The sequence below is a fragment of the Pelmatolapia mariae genome, linkage group LG8 (genome assembly GCF_036321145.2).
Source record: "Pelmatolapia mariae isolate MD_Pm_ZW linkage group LG8, Pm_UMD_F_2, whole genome shotgun sequence".
NCBI lineage: Eukaryota > Metazoa > Chordata > Actinopteri > Cichliformes > Cichlidae > Pelmatolapia > Pelmatolapia mariae.
The window spans coordinates 4,990,852-5,007,775 of NC_086234.1; positions in this window are offsets into that span (position 1 = coordinate 4,990,852).

A 16,924-nucleotide genomic window follows, 5' to 3' on the forward strand; every position below is an offset into this window, starting at 1 on the left:
CCCTACCGTTTTATGCCTCATGTGGGCACCGGCCTGAAGGAGCTGCTTCACAGGCTCAGGGACTTTCCCTTTTCTTTCCAAGCATTTCAAATAAATACAGTTCAAATAAAGAGATGGTGTAAGACAAATATTTGAAATTACAGGTTTTTATCTCAGATAAAAGATGATTTTAATATTATATCTCAGATGATTTTAATATTAAGCGAGGGGATAACCTTTACTGATTGGCCGTATAATCATTCTTTCCATACTTTAAAAAACATGATGCTAACTTCAGGCATCCAGATTAATCAGGTATTCCGACTAAAGCTTATAACTTTCTCCGTTACTCTGGGGAAAAAAAGAAGTAAGATTTCACCTTTTGCATCAACTTACTAGCAACAATCATCAGTAAGCTAGCAGCTCTTAGTAACTAGCATCCCTGGAGTATTTACAAGCGTTCCTATGAAAGGGATTCATTATCCTCAGCTGGGAACTAGCATTAATTCGTTAATGTGTTAACAAGTTAGTTAATGTGTTAACAAGTTAATATAATAGTTTCTAGCATTAGCATTAACTAGCATACCCAGCCTACAAACTTGCCTTCCTAGGCTAGCAACTAGCATTCCTAAGATAGCTACTATTAACAACCAACCTACACTACTGACTAGAATTCCTAGGCCAGTAAGTAGGCCAGCAAGTAGGCCAGCTAGTAACTATTATTACCTCGCATCCTTATAATACTGACTAGCATTCCTAGAATGATAAATAGGATCCCTAAGTTGGTGACTATTATTAACTAGCATACCTGCACTAGTAACTAGCATTGCTAGGTTACTACCTAGCATCACTAAGTTATCATCCCTTAAGCTCCCAATTAACACTCCTAGGCAAATGAGTCACAATATTAAACTAAAAGCTAGCATTAATTAATAGAACCAGGCCTATATTTCTAAGCGAGTATCTCTAAGCTAGAAATTAGCAGAACTAAGCTAAGCTACCCATAGGGTTTTCAACTTTTTAACTATAAAATAAGGGGCACTCTGGTGTACCAGAAGCGCAGTGCACAGCCAGCTGGGCATAGTGTAAAAAGAAAAAAAAATTTAAATAAAATACTGTAAATAGGGACTTCAATCACCCAGTTTATTGTGCTACACAGACAAAACATCACCTTATTTTTTACAAATCATGTATTACTCTTCACATCTAATGTGCATAATGGGCCATCACTGACTGTTGTGACTGGACAGAAACAATCATCTGATACAACTGCAGTCAAATCAGATTTAAGTGGCATTACAGGTAATGGTCAATATATACAGGACATCTGAGGTAGAATAAGAGACGAACCAATTTTGCTCATTATACAGGATGTCCCAGCTAAAACGGGCAGTTGGCAATCCTACCTACACAACAATGGTCAAAGAGAAGTACAAGTTCTCTTTAATTAAGAAATATTTTCATAATAAATTAAGATAATTCCAAGAAACCTTGGAATTATATTTTCTGTATTCTCCATACAGAAAATACACAATTTCCAATTTTTTTTTCTTCCAAAACACTTTGATTTACATCCATTTCACAAGCTGCTTATCCGCCAATAATAAGGTATAGATTTTTGTCAGCATGCAAAGCTTAAAAAGGAAGTAAAAACACATTTTTACACATCTATTCTGTAGATAAAAGTAATGTGGAAAGATACTATGAATTTGATTCTGTAAAAATAGTAGAGGTATACAGTTTCTTGCATATTATGCTAATTTCTTTATGTTTCAGTTCTGGGACTCCACAGTAGCTTTGCATGACCTTTTGCATATTTATCTTATACGATCCATTTTTGTAGTCTTTTAGCTCATCAACCTTTCAGCTCTTGTTTCTTTAAGACCCCCCTCCTTAAAAGTCCACTGTTTTATGATTAGCAAACTTCTGTAAGCTTACTGAGGGGCAGCACTGAGTGTTTTTGAACTGTACTGATCATTCAGAAAAGTAAATATTAGACCATTGTGAAGCCTGAACATTTGGTCCACATATGTTCATTTTAATATATGTAACAAAAAATAAGAAAAAAGGTAACATCCACATGACGAGTAGAACTGAAAACAGAAAGAATGTTTGTTTGTTTTTTCCAGATAGCAATTAAATTTTAAAATAAAATAAAGACAATGATTAAGAAAAATAACACTGCGCTTGGTGCTTTGCCTAAATATGAAAAATGACATATGTGGTCCTTAAATCAACTATAGCTGCAGCCACTATTTTCCAGCCACTGTCCTCACTTTCTATACATGAAGTGAACACGTTATTTACCACATTATTTGTAACTGACTGGCGTATTTACTGGCCTGTTTTGGCATCACAATTGAATTTTGTCAGAGTTCCTCCATATTTGTTTATGTTTAGACTCTTGCAGGAAAACATTTTGTACCTTAGGTAATCACGTCTTTGACCATGGCAGTCACAGCAGACGCCAACAGAGGCTGTGGTCTGCTTTTCAAAGCAGAGGAAAAATAATGGAACAACATTAGATTGCTGAAATATTTCAGCGCTGACTGTGTCAGTGCATTTAGACCAGAGTTTACCCTTCAACGAGTGCTTGGGTTGTCCTCAGGACTGTCTGGAAAAATCTTAAATCCATGAAGACCATCTGCCTCCATCACTCTGAGGGAAAAAGGTTGTGTAACGGGTTTACCCAAATCAGACCCACAAGCTGTGATAAAACTCGCCCATCATTGGAGGCGAGCTCACTAAGGCAGTTAAACAACTCCCAGAGCCTCTGGGTTGGATGAGGTTTGTTCCGAGTTTGTGAAGGCTCTGAGTCACCGTCTGCTCTGGCAGGCCATGTGGAGTGGAGAGTTGTGGACCCAAATGCAGATAAATCAAATGTGGAAACGAAACTGGATATTAATGAAAAGCAAATCGTTTAATAAGGCTAGTGAAACAGTACAAAACAAAGGGGCAAAGGTGAAACAACATGAGACTAAACAATAACCTAAACTGGGAAAACTAACACAACGCAAACGAACATGAAAACCCGGACAGGAGGAACTTGGAACGGCCATGTTAACAGACAAACCGACAAAAACTGAAAGACGGCTAAACACCTAAATACACATGAGGAAGACGAGGGAAAAGGAAACACATGGGAACACAGCTGGGACGAATGAACATAATGACAAGACCAGAGGAAGCAAAGTGAACACATTGAATATGGGACACAAGACTGTCAAAATAAAACAGGAGGCACAGAGACACAGACCCAAGACACAAGCTTGACATAATGTCAGGGAAATAGAATATGCTCATGAGCTTTGGGTAGTGACTGAAAGAACGAGATTGCAGATAGAAGCTGTGGAAATGAACTTTCTCTGGCTGGCCTCTTCCTTAGAGATAGGGTGAATGGTAAATGCATTTGTATAGCGCTTTACTTAGTCCCTAAGGACCCCAAAGCGCTTCACACTACATTCAGTCACCCATTGGTGATGGCAAGCTAGGCAATCTCAGTCCACGAGGGCCGGTGTCCCTGCAGGTTTTAGATCTCACCTTGGGTCAACACACCTGTTGCAACGAGCTTAGCTTCTGTCTTGCTAGCTTGCGCTGTGCTCAGTGGATCTGCACTCGACAGTGCAGCCTAGGCGGAGTAGTCGAACGCAGATCCACTGAGCGCTCAACACAGACAGCATCATCAGAAGAAAAGTTGATAAAATAAATAAAAAATTTTGTATTGTTCGATACATATGCGTACCGAACCGAAAGCACTGTATCGAACGGTTCAATATCGATATGAGTATCGTTGCACCCCTAATATATATATATATATATACACATATATATATATATATATATATATATATATACACATATATATATATACACATATATATATATATATATATATATATAGATATATATATATAGATATATATATATATATATATATACATATACACACACACACATTATATATCTATCTATCTATATATATATATATATATATATATATATATATATATATATATATATATATATATATATATATATATTCTCATTATTTTTTAATACATCAATGAAATGCAGTGGCAGAGTTAGACCTCTTGACTTCACACAGAAACAGCCATGCGTGCGGCATGACATCACTTTGTTGCAGACACACCTGCCGGCAAATTAGAACAGGGAAGCAGCTTGAAGCGGAAAGCGCAAGAATGTCTGCAGTCTGGAGGTATTATAAAGTTGATGATAACAACATTGCCATAGCAAACTGTGAGATATGTAAACTTGGAAAAGCGACCCACTTCAGTACTGGAAAGAACATGCTAACCAGTTTCCCTCTATGGCTGCTGTTGCAACCCAGTATCTCAGTGCCCCCTGTAGCTCTGTGGACAGTGAGAGACTTTAGTGCCGTTGCAAACGTCCTTGATGAGAACAGAAACAGGCTCAAACCTGACAAGGTAGAGATGTTAGTTTTCATTAAGAAAAACATACATTTCCTTCTGTGAAACTTACTATGATGACAGTAGGAGTGCAGTTTCTAAAACCACATTACTAGCTTTGCAAACACTGTGGCACTTTTATTTTTTTTATTTGTTTACATGCCTGCCGGATATTTTAAGTTGAGGTGCTATTTGTTGTTATATTATTCTTTTTTTATATTTACTGTTGCACTAAAGTCCATAAGTGAAGAATTTATGTTATTTATTACTTGATTGTTCAAGCTACCTCACAAAAGTGCTTTGTTTGTTAACAGAGTTGCTGAATTTTAAAATAAAGTGAATTAAATAAAAAAATGAGGAACATCCAGGATCTGTTTCTTCGCTTTGCTTTATTCTTTTTTTATGTATTATAGAAGTATCGGAATCGGGACTCGGTATAGGTAGATACTCAAAATCAAATGACTCGGACTCGAGGGCAAAAAAACATGATCAGCACATCCCTAATTGACACCTTGCTCGGACACTGAGTGGCAAATAGCAAAGATTGCAGATGAGTGCATTTAATGTTTTTGTCTTGTGTAGCCATTCTAAAGCTAAACAAAGGATAGGCTTTGTGTATAACCTGTAGTTACCTGGGTATGTAGCATACAGATGTAGTATAATAGAATTTTACACATCAGCTGAAACAAAACCTTCTTGGATGGTCTCGTCGATTAAACATAAATCCATTTCATTTGTTAGATAATTGCACTAAAATGCTGTAAAGAGCAAAAAACGCACAAACATTGTCAAGTGAACTAGTTCACAGACTTCAGAAGGCACTCACAGCAATTTTCACTGTCATGATTGAACTTGAGTTAATGCAGTAAAATGAGACACTCCGAGACCTGATGGTAGAGAGATGAACCAGAGCATGACCTTCAATATAGACTGCAGAGTTCACAAGTTGCTTAGCCGTCACATTAGGATCAACTTTTGAGATAAGGACGGTGAGCTACGTTGTCCTCCCATCATGGTGAATTGTATGTGTGGATTACACAAATTTATGTTTTATAAGACATTAAACCTGCAGTGTTCCGGTCAGAAACAGCACTGGACCATTTTTGTGTTTGGCCGTTTGTCCAAGTGAAGCAATGAAAACTCACAACTGCATTTCTTAGTATGACAGGACAGGACGATCACACTGAGGTGTTTAAGACGGGAAATTCAGACACTTTAACTTTCAAAGAAATTGTGATGCATTAGTACAAACAAATAATTATTATAATTATAACAAATTAAATCAATTTCAGTGAAAGGTTTATGTGATATATGCAGACAGGCGATGCAGGATGAATTATTCAGATTTATTTATTAATTAACTGATAAATTTAGATTGTCCAATTACTGTTGCTACTAATTCCCTGATTAATACATTTCTTTAGATTTGTCCAATAATTTTTTGGGTTAAATTGATTCATGATTAATTAATTGATCACTGATCAATTAATTATTGATCAGTGTAGCAATACAGGTTGCTACTATGCACCTGTATTTATAACTCAGGTTCATAGTAGCAACACTTTTAAACCCAGCACAAGCTCTCTAAGAAGACGAGGAAAAACTCCTCAAAAACTTGAGAAGAAACCTCGGGAAAGGCAATTCAAAGAGAGATCCCCTTTCCACGGATTGCTGGGGGTGGGTGGGATATTTTCCATTTATGAACAGAAGCCATGTATGGAAAAGACAATACATGGAAGTTCCACTGCGATCTCGTGGTTTTTGTGGGGTGCCTCTACAGGGGCAGGCCTGTAAAAATGACATAATTGTTAAAAACGTACACAGATATGTGACATGGCTTCAGAATTTGACTAACTACTTCTCTGTTAGAGCTTATGCTCTGTAACCCTGTTGTGCTTGGAGTCTATAAGTCATTTGAACCAGGGATGATTTCGAAGTTCCTCTAGGGTGAGGCGGTCTTCATTTCTGGCTGCCAGACAACCTAACAGAAAACTCTCGCAGTCTGTTTAGAAATAAAATAGAGGGTGGGGTTCACGTTTACCATACAAAAATCAATATGTGCATTACCGATACAGATAACACATAAAACAGAATTTTCTGTTTTGTAACGCAAATCATGACAGGTTAAAGAATTAACATCAGGCTTACTTTCTGAAATATCGGTACGCTTTGAAGACATCTTCTTGGCAGAGGTGATGTTGTGTAACAGACTATCCATCACCCTGCCCAGCTGCAAAACTGTGATGCAATCGGCTTTGGTGGCGTTAAACAGAAAGTTTAGAGTCGGTGATTTTCTCCCTAAAATCCAAAGAGAAATTATTAATGGTAAGAAATTACACAAGGCGTGTGGGCAGGCAAGAACATTTAAACAATGAGGCTGATGACCTACCATTTCTTCGAGTGACTGCTTCTGGTGTAAAAATGATTCCACAGCCAAAATCAATGTATTTGACACGCCGATGTGCTAAACGTTCAGCTGAGTTTTCAATTATAATATTGTCTGTCTTAATGTCTTGATGGAAAACACCCTTGGAGTGCATTTCAGTGGCTGCATCTACCAACTGTCTCATTATGGCCTGACAGACGAACGAAAGATACGTTAAAACCATAAGATCTAAATTATTCATAAAAGACTGTCAAATATTTTATTCTTGCCACTCACTGACCTTAATGTCGCTCTCACAAACCATTTCTCTTCTGTTTGACAGGTAAACTTCCAAGTCTATGTTGTTTTTGCCCCCTTCAAAGACCATAATAAGTTCTTTTTCTAAGTCATACCAGTCGAGTAAAACTGGGGTCACATTGCTGCTTGTAGCCTCTGGTCCTGCCTCCACTTTTATCAGCAATGCCACCTCCAGAGGAATCTTGGTCATTTTACCATTAAGAAGCTTTAGAAACAGAACATCCGGGTCAGTTGTCAAACATTAGGCTGTTTGAGGTACATGCTGCCCGAAAAACAACAGAAAAAGACAAACATCTCATACCATTGGTTGGCGGTAGAGTGACTTCTGAGGAACATGTTTTATAACCACCTGCATTACAGAGAAAATGTGTTTGAGAAAAAGCACATAGAGAACAGGATGAACTACAAGAAAACATCCGTAAATTGCACACATAAGAAGCCATACTGGGAAATTGTCTTCTCTACGTTTTCCAAAGAACACTTTCCCATACTGTCCTTCACCCAGCATATCCTGCTCATCATATTTTTCTTCATAGTCCTCTACAGAGAGACAAAACAAACACGGGGTTGTGATTAGTTGCATGTCGGAAAGCTGACATCGTCTCATTTTACACATTCGTACAGGCTCTGTTGGAAGCTTCCTAGTGATTACCAGATGGATACCAGCTAAATTCTGAGAGCTTGGGAAAGGGGCTCTCGTTTAAGGTGTGATTTGAACTTTTTCTTACCTGTAGTGTGACCGTTGTATGTGCTAGGTAAAGGATCATCTGTCTCATCGATGGAGTTGTTGGACTCCTCCTGTGAGCTTGATGTCCTCCTCTTTTTACTGCGTGGTTCTTTTGTTCCATCGCTGCACTTTCGTTTGCTGCTCTTCTTTCTGAAAGTAGCTGCATAAACAAAAACCAGTTAGACCTCTGAACTCCACACAAGCCTACAGATGATCAGAAACTATAAAACAAAAAATAATCTCTGTGAATGTCTCACTTACACTTCTCAAAGAAAACATGGCTGGGGCCTGGGGTTGGACTTTCACTGTCCTTTCTTATTTTGGAAGCTTTTTCCAATCTCTCTGTGGAACCATCTTTTCTTTTGGAACTCTTGATTCGCCCATCTGACGTCCTGTCCTCTATCCTGAAGGACCAGGGCTCAGTGTGGCGTTCTGCAGTTTGTAAAAAAATCTGTTTGTTACTGCTGAATCAAAGCACCTGAAGTAAAAGCCTCTAATTTAAGATGAATTGACAGGTAAAGGAGACTTCACTCACCTAGATATTTACTTACACCCACAGCACGTGGTGTAGCAAAGGTCGGCCAAGATTTTGACGACATATCGGAAACTAGTTCAAAATTGTACTCCCTGGACTAAACTCACTTTTAACTATTTGATTTTGTATGTAGTTGGAACTTTGAAAGGTCCCTTTTTAAAACTGTTTTGATGACATCACGGAACTTAACATTCTAATATATGCAAACTGTCTCTGCATGGCTACACAACATCAAATTAAATCACAACAAGGGAGTAAAAAGCAGGAGCAGTCTTACGGTGTAGGTCACATGTTTGTCAGCATACAGAAGTGAAGTGAGCTGTTCTGTTCATTTAGAAAAATTAACGCCTGCTTTATTAAAAGAAAACCAATAAATGTAAAAAAAAAAAAAAAAGAATGCAGGAATAGAGACAAAGCCCAGATGTCCAAGTTTTGCAATGGGACATGAAAGCAGCTCAGGGAAGTTGACAGTGGGAAATTTGTCTCAAAAGCCCACCATGCTATCTGTGTGTATGAGGTGAAGCACATACATGTAAGGTTCTGTAAACCAGCGAGAGAGATGTTACGTGAAGTTTTAGACATTTCTACGCACAGAAAGGTTTTTGAACGAGAAAATTATCCAATTCGTGGAGCTGAGCTTAATAAATAGTGATTATTTATGCACAATTTATTTAGGTTTGGATATACGCATTTGTAAAATTGTTATACATGTGGTTAAATTGCTTCGTATTTGTGTGTGGACTGAAGCACGCATTTTTGAGTCCTCAAAGATTACACACAAATCACTGCACACATTTTTAAATTTGGCCATTCAATGTCCCACTTGTCAGTCTGGATAGCCCTGACCAACACCCAACGCACAATAATGTCATGAAAGCATATTTTTTAAAAAGGGCTATGCAAACATGGCCAATGACTTTTCATTCTGATGATCTGCAGAATCATTTGGGCACAAAACAAATTTCACTGTTCAAAAACTTGGAGACTTCACTATATACTGTGCAGACAGTGTGGACCCTGTTACTAAGTTAGTGGGATATGATCTTTCATTAAATGCAGACCAAACTGTCGTTGTTTGTATCATCATGTCTTGTAGAATTTACTAGAGTCAACAGCACAGAGCAGTCATATCTCAAGTCTAATAACAGAAGACAGGAAACGATCAGTAAAGAAACAACTTCTCCAAACCAAAGCACAAATGAAACAACAGGTAAAACAGGTTGATCTAAAGTATGATTAAAGTTCAGCCTGATTAATATAAATATCCCTGACAATTACTAATCCATTGGAAAACCAAAACACTTACCACTCAGTTGATGTGTTTCTGTCCAACAACTCCTCTTCTAGACTTGCAAGAGTTTGATGTAATGTGTGGAGTGCTGGTCCCGAGCCTCAAAGACAGTAAGAAGCAAGCAGAGGGAGAAAAACCATCAAATTATTTAGAAGCACAGCCTTAATGGCTGTGCAACCATTATAACTTACAACACATCTCACTGGTTGCATTTTTAGATAAACAGTTGTATATAACGTCTTTGTTTACAGAATTTGTGCACAAGTTTTCAAAATTTACAATTTATATTTGCATTTCAAGTTATGAAAATAATTTACTAAACATGTCTGTGGTTTTTACAGTTAAAAAAACCCTACTGCTTGGATTTTATGTTGATTTCAGATAAGCTGTTTTAGTAAAGTATGTCAATGAAAAAAACCCCTGTAAATTCAGACGCGTGGGGTTGAGCAGAAAAGAATGACACCAAGGCAGGGGAATAAAATAAAATAAAACATTTTGAAGGTGAAATACAAATGAAAAATCAAAACTAGTGAAAAATGGCCAATTATATTTTGGACCTCAGAGGGTTAACCCAACAAATCATGAAAAATTAGGTTTAAATGTTTGTTTCTGACATTTTGTAAAACGTGTAAAATGAAGCATGCAACAATTTAATTTTTTTCTAACAAAAATAGTTTTAAACTTAAGTTAGACTTGTGTTTGTAAATGAACCGTCCCATGTTGTGTAGCTCTCTGGATTTTATACTTATTGGGCCACATATTTATTATGCAGGCTGTACAGTAAATAAAAACAAAATTCACATGTTTTATTAACTGAAATGTTTAATTATGTGGGCTACAGAAAATAATTAAGTTATAGACTACATTTATATGAAAAGTGTACGCTTACTGCATTTGAATCATTTAAACCATATTTAACACCTGCATATGTGGTTTTTTTTTTGTTGTTTTTTTTGTTTTTGAAAGGCTTGGATTTTGCCACCCCATTTTATTTTATGCCACCCTAAGAAAATGTCTCTAGATCCGCCCCTGCATCACTTCTACACTGTGTGCACAATTATTTGCTAAGTGAGTATTTTGGCCATATCATAATTTTTTTCTAACCCCTAACCCCATCGCGATCGGACACTCCTATCTCAAATTTTGAACTTTTATTCGGTCAGATTTTGACCGATTTCTACTAAGTCCAGAACCGTTGGTGCTATCAACATGGGGTCTTCACCAGCGTGTCCGGAGTACCCCAAAACCCACCCATAGACACCACTTTCATCACTCTACGACGCTTTCTTTTCGAGTTATTCCATTTTATTCGGTCAGCTACTGGCTATTACCCCCTAACCCCTAACCCTAACCCCCCTAGGAGTTGGAGAACTTCATACACACTCTTAACACGCATGACCCATCCATCAAGCTGAAACACACAATTACGGACAACAGCATTGACTTCTTGGACACTACGATTTACAAAGGCAGGGACTTTGCACATTCAAACAAATTGGACATAAAAGGTTTCTTTAAAAGTACAGACACACATGCATTACTATACAAGAGTAGCTTTCATCCAAAACATACATATCAAGGTTTAATTAAATCTCAGCTGATTCGATTCAAGAGGATATGCACAGGAGACAATGACTTTTCAGAAGCAGTAAGAGTTCTCTTCAAGGCACTCAGGAGAAGGGGATACTCCCGTACCTTCTTGAGGAGATGTCAGAGAACATTTCAAGTGTCCAAACCTCAAGACCAGAGGGACATCATCCCATTGATATCTACCTTTTCCACAGCTGGTTTATGGATACATGAGCGATTAAAGACAAATTTTGAACAAATAATTGGACAACACGGGATATTTGGAAACCACAAGGTGATTTCGGCATATAGACGTAACAAAAACCTAAGGGATTACTTAGTGAGGGCGAGACTGAGCCCAGCACAACCAAAGAAAACCAGAAATTCATCTATACCATTTGTTAAATTAGCGTACGTTAAGAACAGGACAACAAACAGGATGTACAAACTCTCACAAAATTTTAGTCCCAGGACCTCCAATTGTGTGTATGTGGTCTTCTGTACAAGATGCAACATCCAGTACATTGGGGAAACCAAAAACTCTATTTCCACTCGTATGTGGCAACATAAATATAACATCACACATAATAAAGAAGGCCATACTCCTCTGGTCAGACATTTTATTCATCATGGTTTACAGTCACTTAAAATTGCGGGTACTGAAGGAAACTTCTTCTGGACGGATGGTGAAAGAAAGAAATGTGAAAAGAAGTGGATCCCGGAGGTCTGAATATTAGATGGGGATAAGACACCATATTGAGTCTTGTTCATAGAAATCACAAATAATTGGCGATGACAAAACAATTTGATTTGGCATACACACCCAATTGGCAACCCATACCACTTACTCCGATTCTAGCCCCAACCCGGGAATCTGGCCCTAACCATAACCATCCATCACCCCGGGCCACCCACAGAAATATAAAACCCCCCTAATGCTATCCCCAACCCTGAGGATGACCCCTAACCACAACCATTCGACACCCCCAACCACCCAAAAAGGACAAAACTCTCGCAGGCCCAGCCCTTCTTCGTCAGGATTGGTAAGAACCTCATAACCCTAACTGGAGGTACTACCCTAACCTCACCCAAAACCTGAATCGGGCCTAAATTGGAATATCACCTAAATTCAAATTGAAATTGATTCTGACATTAACTCATATTTGACCTTTGACCCTTAGTATTACTTAAAAACCCTTTACTAAAAACACACACTAAAATTCCAACAATTTACAATTCTCAACAACCTTCTGATAATTCTAAAACACTTTGTATAAAAACATTTTTTTAAAAATAAGCATTGCATTCCACAAAGGATTAAAAAAACAATTTAATAAATTCATATATCAATAAATACATAAAACGGTCAATATTTGGGATAAAAAACATAATTCATTAAAACTACAATTCATGTGACATTACAAAATACACACATATGGAGAAAAACTAGAGTCTTGACAGCAAAAAAGGAGAAATCACGAACACACGGAAAAACAACTCTCAAAACTCAGGGGGCGTGTTTTGAACACAGGGGCAGGTTATAAATGCAGGGGAGGGTTGTATCAGCCTCACTCTGTCTCAGACCTTCGGACAGTGCACATCTCTATTGAGAGTCCTTCTACAGCCACAAACTCACGTTTTTTTTGTCTTTCTGTGTGCTTCTCGCCTGAGGAAGGCCAGATCTTGGCCGAAACGTCAAAGACACACTTCCTAACCCCCTAACCGTAACCTCACCCATCCACTGTTTCGGACTCTTTAGTTGTGTCCCCCAGGGACACATAAGCCCTCACGCCACGTCAAGGCAGAGTCCATGTGAGGGTTTTTTTTTTTTTGTTTTGTTTTTGTTTTTTTGTCTTTTTCACTTTTTTTAACTTTTTTTGTCCATTTTTCTTTGTTTTTTGGTTTTTTTTTAAACTTTTACATATATATTTTTGAAGTCTTTTACACATCTCCCGCTTTCCTTCTATCTCTTCACGGATTTCTCTTTTTTTGAAAACTTTGGAAGGGAACTATGGGACACAAATGATGTAGTACAGCAATTTTTTCACCTGAAATGACATATAACATAAAATCACACTTCTGTAAAGTGGCATCAAACGTATAACATAACCCTAGCATAATATGGTTGGGATGTAACTTATAAGTGAACTAAAATCTGGAATCAGAACACAATGATCGTTTACTTAGAAATTTCTGAACAAAATTTCCCTTCTCTTCTGGACGTATGCCTGGTATGATCGAGCAGGCATAGCAGCGGCCTTACAATGTTGGACATAACTGCGGTACCCGTCGAGAACTGTGACCACAGGGTCCGGGTTAACAAACCCTGTCTCCTGTGGAGTCCAATGCCTCCTCACGTTGGCTGGCATGTACACAGCTCTTGTGACCACATACTCTGGTACTTCGTCCTCTAGCAATAGAGGAGCTTGCAGTTCCTCCATATCCAGCTGGACTGTTGGGGGTATATTCTTCTCTGCAAGGAATGGACGGTGGAACATCCTGTAGGGGATGTCATAGTGGAGCTTGTAAAATGTAAATCCATATGTTCTTTCGCATGGAGAAGTTGACAGGATCTTGTATTTCTGCAGCTCGGCTTGGCTGATATTCGTCTCGATGAGCAGGTCCCTTATTTTCTCAAATGACACATAATCACCATTCATCAACATTCTGATTGAACTGACCAGAATCAAGATGTTCTTCTGGGTCTGTACAGGGACAGTTCCTGGGATCCTTTTCAACACGTCAGCCAACCACGGCATGCCGTGTTCCTGGTATCTTTCAAAGTTGCGGGCATAACACATCGAACGGCGCTCCATTTCCATTGCAATGTCTCCAACCATGGCTGACGCCCGTGCTTCCATTGAAGGCTCATGGTCATCATTGTGTACTTCAATGAAGTGCTGAAAGTTCCATGAGGCCTTGGTCGTGCCTCTGACATCACGATATTGGATTTCGGGGAACCACCTAAGCTTCAGCTGCAGATTTGAGAAGAATCAAACATGAAGCTACCAGGAACTCATTATACTCCAGTGCTGCCATATTCCATAACTGCAACCTACTCGGAGTGTCCAGGAGTACAAAGTGTTCAGTGCTTAGAGACATGGCCAAGGTAAGGAAGGCTGAAACCCAACCACCACTGAACAAAACACACAAGTTGAAACGTCAAGACTTGGCCAAGAAATATTTGAAGACAGATTTGTTTCAAAGGTTTTAAGGACTGATGAGATGAGAGTGACTCTTGATGAACCAGATGGATGGGCCCGTGGCTGGATCAGTAGCGGACACAGCGCTCCACTTCGACTCAGACGCAAGCAAGGTGGAGGTGTATGGGTTGGCATTACTAAAGATGAGCTAGTTGGACCTTTTTAGGTTGAAAATGGCCTCAAAATCAACTACAAAACCTACTGCCAGTTTTCAGAAGACACTTTCTTCAAGCAGTGGTACGGGAAAAATTCTGCATCTTTTAAGAAGACCATGATTTTTATGCAGGACAATGCTCCATCGCATGCATTGAAGTATTCCACTGCATGGCTCGCCAGTAAAGGCCTTAAGGATGAAAAAATAATGACATGGCCCCCCTTCCTCACCTGACCTAAACCCTATTGAGAACCTGTGGGCCCTGCTTAAATGGGAGATTTCCAGTGTAGGAAAACAGTACACCTCTCTGAACAGTGTCTGGAGGCTGTGGTTGCTGGTGCACAAAAAGTTGATCGTCAACAATTCAGGAAACCGACAGACTCCATGAATGGAAGGCTTATGACAGTTATTGAAAAGAAGGTTGGCTGTGTTGGTCGCTGTTTTTTGGTTGTTCTTTTTGACATGTCAGAAATGTTTATATGTAAATTTAGAGCTCTTCTATTATTCTCACTTTAACAGATGAAAATAAATTAGTGAGATGGGAAAATGTTCTGTTTTTGTCTCATTTAGTTGCATACTAACACACTAATAGTTGCCTAATAATTGTGCTCATATATATATATTAGCTTAAGAAAGACAAAACCTCACTTTCTTAAATATTCAGGTTTAGGATTATTAACATTTTGGATTGACTGAGATCACTGTAGTTGTTCACTAATGAAATTAATCCTCAAAAATACAACTTGCCTAATATTTGTGAACACAGTGTATTTTCTGCCACTACCATCATTCAGTCAGAACAATCTCTCCTGCCTTCAACCAGGAATTCTGCTCTAGGATGTTGCTTCTCAACATAGTCAAACTACACCAAAAATATTTAATGTTTGCATGTTCACATTTTCTGTTAATAGAAGTTGTCATTTTCTTGATCTCTTCTTATTAAAATATAAGCATATGAATGTTAATTTGGCAGTACTATATTCCAGGTCAGTAGAACCTGCTACTTTTTCAATGTTGTATTTACCACACACACACACACACAACTATCCGGTCTTTAAGTCTGACATCATTAGCCGTGTCTGGGCCCAAACTCCGCTGCAGGTCCATAAGCCAAACAATCACTCCGGCATCACTGAGAGTTAAAAACTGTCTAAATTCTTTCATCTGTAATAAAATGATCAGTGTGGCTGCTCTACCAGGTGTAACAATTAAGTTTAACATCCAGGCATCCATGAAAACGGAATTTATTAAACTTAACGGAGTTAGATTTTAGCAGGGAGTTAGCTCGCTAGTTTCCATCTAAGTATAATATAGCCTGTCCTGACTGAGAGATTTCTGAAACAAATTAAGACGTACAGATCTGCTATCACTTCCGACATAAATGAAGACAGGAAAGTAAACAGCAGTGGCGTTTGTAGGGTTACTTTAGTTTGGCTAGCTGATATATAACGATGTGCTATGTGATCGCTAGCGACGCAGCTATGTTAGTATAATATAAACAGTGAAGGTGGAGGAGGAACGCTAACTTTTTTCCACTCGATAAAAGTTAACTCGCGGATTCTCGGTGGTCAGGGACAAATGCAATCACATGGCAGGATGCTGTAAACAGACCAAACTTAAGTCAGGAGAACAACTGAGATAATTAATCCACAATCCGAGGTTAGTCATTAATGTACTGCTGCATGAGCTGGGCTGTAGTTGCATTGTAAGGTTTTAAAAACTGAGCTTTAAAATGAATAGCGGTAATAAAAACCGAGAGAGGGTGACAGTGATCGCTGACTGTTTTTAGGGGCTTTTTGAGAATAAATAGAACCAGATACAAAGCATTAAAACACGTTAAAAACACAAAAGCCTTATTAAACGCAGGGTAGTTTGGGCCCAGAAGCAGGATTCATCACGTCATCGCTTAAAGACCGGATTAACAGGGGAAATTGCAAGTTGCAAATTGCAAGCAAAAAAATACATTTAAAGTAGTATTATGTCACATCAATAGAGCAATGTCATTTAATGCTATGTCATTTGTCAAAGTAGAAAACATCAGTTTAACTGTTATGTTTGTTCTATTAAGTTCTTTACCAACTTTAACTGTAGGTTAGCCCCATATATTCATTTACCTTTGTCCTTACTTTTATTTATCGTTTTCTATATACAGAGACATTTTTAGTCGTTCTATCCATTCAGGGTTTTTTTTTTCGGTGTTTAGAAGAACAATTTCTTTTTGGATTGTATACTTTTTATCCCCTTCTTTTCTCTTAATATTATGTTTTAAACAAGTCTCAAATCTACCAAGTGAGTCATTTTTACTATTGAAATTAACTTACCTACTATGTGCAGTCTTTGCTCCTTTTCTTTGTTT